The sequence below is a fragment of the Choloepus didactylus genome, chromosome 13, assembly GCF_015220235.1.
Source record: "Choloepus didactylus isolate mChoDid1 chromosome 13, mChoDid1.pri, whole genome shotgun sequence".
Taxonomy (NCBI): Eukaryota; Metazoa; Chordata; class Mammalia; order Pilosa; family Megalonychidae; genus Choloepus; species Choloepus didactylus.
In genome coordinates this window covers 95,474,992-95,480,774 of record NC_051319.1, presented here as the reverse complement: position 1 = coordinate 95,480,774, position 5,783 = coordinate 95,474,992, and positions in this window count along the sequence as shown.

Here is a 5,783-nt window from a genome sequence, read left to right as displayed (position 1 = left end):
GAACTGTGTCTCTGAATGGACCAGGATCCTGGAATTGACACTTCTTGCTCATTTCTCCCCCTTACCCTGCCCCATTAGGGACTTGGTATGGTGGAAATACTTTGTTTCTGAAGCCAGATGGTCTTGGGATTTAATCCTGGTTCCACTTCTCATGTGTTGTGTGGTTTCAGACAAGCCCATTTCACTCCTTGGTGTCTGTTTCCTCATCTGTATATGAAACACCAGCATAGAGCACATTCTAAGCTGGTATTTATCCCCTTTGTCTTCACTTTCTATCCTCCTACAATATGCTGTTGATACCATTGTGTGAAATCCAAATTTAAACTTAATTTTCATTCCAGACACTCCACTTTTGACTGCCCAGAGGATTTCCTGTCCTCTCCCCTGTCCATTTCATTTTCCTGCATCTGGTGGCCTAACTCATGCTTTGTGAAGGTGATTTCAATTACTTCTATTTATTTATTTTGTAAACACATATAAATTGTAATGTTTCACCACAAAGACTGTATATATGCATCCCTAGCTCCTGTTTTGCCCCCCTTGCTGCAACTTCAACAATTTTCCCTGAGAAATTGAGTGGTCCTCAAAGAAAAAACCTTGAGGGTAGGGAATCCATGCCTGGGATAGTTTGCATGAGCAAATGTGATGTATAAATATATAAATCCTAACTTCTGTCTACAAAATGCTACTGTCCTCTTTGCTGTGGGCCCAACTCTTCTCCCATGAAAATCTTTCAGTCACCCCTCATGGGCAGAGGCCATACCTGGCAGGGATGTAGTGATTTGTATAGCTAAATATGGTGTCTGCAAATAAAGTTCCTGATTCCTCCACATTTCCTATCCACCTGACCTTCTTCCTGTAGGGTCTAAAGTCTACTCTGAGAAGTGAGAATCCCTTTGCATGAAAACATCTGCATAGGAAAGTGCACATCTCAAAAGGATGTGTGAACCTGTGTGGGCAAATTCTTTGTGTCATCAAGAATAGTGAGCTAAAAGCATTGATATCGTATCAGATATAATTGGCCATTTAGACTTGGGAAATAAAACCTGCTGGCATGTGTGTGGAAGATGGCCCACATAACCCTCATGGAAGGGTTAAAAGGTCAAGGGCTCATACTGGGCACATACAGAAATTATATGAGAAGGGAATTTTATATAATGACCTTGGGATATGGAAAAATGTTGAGTATTAATCATAAAGGATTGATAATTGGATTATATCAAAATTAAAATCTTTTTATTAAACAGTGATTAACTTATTTTATCTGGAATGGTTTTGGCTATATCTAGCAAAATTATACATGCAATTTCTATATATTTTTAGGAATCTGTAGATACAGTGTGAAAAATATTGAGATGTATCATGTTTATTCATTATAGCACTATTCGTAACAGCAAAAAGACAGGAAACAACCCAAATAATCATTGATAGAGGTCTTGTTGAATACAGTGGTATTTCTGCACATTGAGGACCATGCAACCATAAAAAGGAATGAGAAATAGCCCTATATACTGCTATGCACTAATCTCCAGGAATGTTAAAACAAGCAAGGTGCAGAAGACAAGTAAGGTATGCTATCTCCTATCTAAGAAAGGAGGGCTGTGTGAAAACAAATATACATATTTTATTGTATTTAAGTACAAATGGTGAAAAAAAACCAAAATATTAATAAAAATGTTTTTCATGTTAACAGAACAAAAGGGAAAGGATAGGAATTGAAGCTAGGAGTCTGAATGTACTTTTGTTTTGTGTAATTTACTTTGGAGTCATGTAAATATTTTCTATAGTAACAAAGCAATTAGAATAAATATGATCCCTAAAATTTTATAAAATGAAACAAAACTAAATATGTTATATAGTTGGTAGTTAACCACAGAAATAATTTCAAGTGACCTTAAAACAATCAACAAATCAGGGTGTCTTTCCATTTATTCAAGTCTTTGATTTCTTTCACCAGCATTTTGTAATTTTCTTCCTAAAGATCCTGTACATCTATTAAGTTTATAGTTAGGTTTTTCATTTTCTGTAGAAGAGTTGTAAATGGTGTTGTGTTTGTATTTCAACTGCCACATGTTTATTAGTATATAGAAATGTGATTGCTTTTTTTGGGTTGATTTTGTATCTGTGATGTTGCTTAACCAGTTTATTAGTTCTTGGAGGCTTTTGGTATGTTTCTTTGCATTTTCTACATAGACAATCAATCATGTTATCTGTAAATAGGGAGTTTTATTTATCCCTTCCTGATCTGTATTCTTCTTGTTTTCTTTTGTTATGTAAGTGGATTGAATTTCCAGTACTTTGTTCAATTAGAAAAGTGAGAATAAACATCCTTCCTTTGTTCCTAATCTTAGAAGGAAAACATTCAATCTTTCACTGTTAAGTATTTTTCCTGTAAATTTTTTTGGTCAATCATTTTTTATCAAGTTGAAAGTCCCCTCTATTCCTAGTTTGCTGAGTTCTTTTTTCTTAATCATGTTTTTGTGTTTGAGTTTGCAAATGCTTGATCAATATTGCTTGATATGATCATATGCTTATTTGTAGCTTGTTGACATGGTGAGTTACATTTTTTAAAAATTTTTAAATGTTCAACCAGCCTTGCATACCTGGAATAAATCCCACTTCATTGTGGCATATAATTCTATTACTACCTTGTTGGGATTTGGTTTGCTAAAATTATTTGAGGATTTTTTTCAAGTTCATGAGCGATATTGTCTATAGTTTTCTTGTACTGTCATTGACTCATTTTGGTAATAATTGCCTTTTAAAATGATTTGGGAAGTGTTCCCTCTTCTGTTTTCTTGGAGAGATTGTGTAATATTGATATTAATTCTTCTTGTAATTTTTAAATATATTTTCTTTTTGGGGAGACTTTAAATTATGAATTAAATTTATGTAATAGTTATAAGACTATTCTGATTATCTAATTCATGTTGTTTGAATTTTGTAGTTTATGGTTTTGAGGAATTCATCCATTTCTTCTACCTTGTCAAATTTATGAGCCTAAAATAGTTCTTAGTATTCTCTTAACATTTTAATGACTGCAGGATCTATAATCACTTTTTTTATTGTCCTTATCTGCAATTTCTAACATCTTTTGTCAGTTCTGGTTCAGTATTTTAACATTGATTTTTCTCCTTATTATAAGTATCACTTTTCAGTTTCTTTACCTACCTGAAAATTTTTCATTTGATGCCAGACATTGTGAATTTTACCTTTTTGGATGCTAGATACTTCTGTGTTCCTATGAGTAGTCTTGAGCTTTGTTTTGCAGTTCCATTATCTTACTTGGAATGAACGTGATCCTTTCAGGTCTTACTTTTCTGATTTGTTAGGTGGCACTAGAGGAAGATTTTAATTTAGAGGTAATTATTCCCCACTACTAAGGTAATATTCTTTTGAGTACTCATCTCAGTGTCTCAATAATTGTGAAGTCTGATGGGAATAGGCACTAATCTTGTTTTTTTGTAAGTTCAGGTTCCTGCTTCCTCTATTCTCTCTTTTCCCAGCCTCTGGTCATTTCCAGAGCAATATGCCAATGAATACTTGAGAGGAGACCTCTGCAAGTCTTCAGAGATCTCTCTCTGAGACACTTTCTCCTCTTTAGTCCTCTGCCTTGTGAATCAGCTGCCTTGGTTTTCCTGGATTCTTAGTTATTTTTCCCCAACTCTGGGTGACCACTGGCCTCTGTCCACATTCCCCCTTCCTGTCTTGTGTCCTGGAAACTTTCTCAAAACAGTATGCCAGGGCAATCAAAGTAGCACCTTATTTGTTTCCCATTTTTCAAGGATCGCTGTCCTTTATTTCATGATATCCAATTTCTTGATAACCATTGTTTTATATATCTGTCTTCTTTTTCAATTGTTTTGGTTGAAAGCATGCATCCATTCTCTGTTACTTCACCTTGGTCAGAAGCAGAAGTACGGAATTTGTTTTTTAAAATTTAGTTTTGTTTTATAATTATGTAAAATGTTTACATGGCTCTAAAGTAAAATGAACAGAAGATTCCATTGTACATTCCAAGTAGATCAGGTACTATTTCTGTCCCCTCTATCCAATTTCCTTCCTTCCTCTGGTAGGAAACATCTAAGAGGGTCCTCAGTGAACCCCACCTCCTGGTATTCATGGCTTTGTGTAAGCCCCTCCATATGAGTAAGTAGTTTCTGACCAATAGACTACAGCAACATTGAGAGATACACTTCTGTATAAGAGATGGTGACTTACATCTTGCTCAGAGACTCTCTCTTACCTTCTGAAATAAGCAAGCTGTCATGTTAGAGAGGCAAGGTACTGTGGTGGTTTCCAGTCAATAGCCATCAAAAAAGTGAATGCCCTCAGTCCAACAACCTTCAAGGCACTGAATCCTCTGAACAACCATGTGATTGAGGTGGGAAGTGGATCCTTCTCCAGTTGAGCCTTCAGATGAGACCCCAACCTGGCTGATACTTTGCAGACTTTGTGACCCTGAAGATGAAGCAGAGGACTAAATACCCAATTCACGGAAACTGAGGAAAATAATGTGTGTTGTTTTAAGCCGCTAAGTTTTGGGGTAATTTGCTACAGAGCTATATTATTAATAATTCCCTTCATGGATAACATTTTATATGATGCTTTATTTTTCCATATTTTTATTAATAAATATGCTTTCATTAATGTTAAAAAAACTTATTTATTTTTAAAAGATAAATGATTTTTTTCCACTTTTTTTCATATAGTCCCTTAAGTCACTGCATAGTAGTATATATAGTTCTAGCTCTCTCTTTTTTTATAACTCATAGTACTGCTTTATGCATATACCATAATTTATTCTACCAGACCCCTGTTGGTGGACATTTGGGTTGTATGGAGCCTGATTCAATCTGACCCACCTTAGCCCACCTAATAATAACATCTTCAAAAAGTTTTATTTACAAATAGTTCACATCCAAAGGAACACAGATTAAGACTTGACCATGTGTTTATGGGGGACATGGTTCAATCCCCATGGTTTGGTCCCTTCTAATTTCTCTAGCCTTCACTCCTATAACTCCTTGAGCTGAAGTTTGTGAATTAATCATTACTATACCTTTAGTTTCTCATACAGTGGCTCTATTGTCTTAAGAACAAGGCATGTAATAAATACTGATGTAACTGGAAGATTAAATTGAAGTGAGAAATAAAATGACCACATGTAAAATAGCTGCCTAATTACAGAAGCCAAAACTGATGGCTAGTGTGAAAATTACGATCATTCAAAACTGTATTCACTCATGCGCATGAAACATCACCTCGTTTACATGCGTTTTAAAAAGCATAAAACCTTGATGTAGGATCTAAAGGTTAAGATAAGAATTCTAATATTCTTTTTCTGCAGCAAGTGTTTTGCTGGTTTATTTCTTTTTATCAAGTGATTTCTGCTCTCTGAAACCTAATGTCCTCAGCCTCATCCTATCTCTCACCGTGTCCTTTTTCTTCCTGTTTTTCAGTATCCTTTCTGTTTCTCAATCTCCCTGTCCCAGTCCCCTGTGCTCTTTCCCTTAGTCTGCCACTTCTGTTACCAGATCTCCTTCCCCCCCCTTCTCTCTACCTATATAGGCCTCACCTTTGTTCCTCACTATTTGTTTTCTGTTTGATTCTGGAACCCTCGCTGTTTAACACTCTGTTGTTCAGTGTTTCCTTTACTGCCTTGCAACTTTCTTTTCTTTTCCCGTCGGCCCTTGCAACTTATTATTGCAGTTGCAATCTCCCCTAGGAGAGTTCCTTATAATTGTTATTAGCAAAATTAATGTTTGTTATTGTTTATCCCC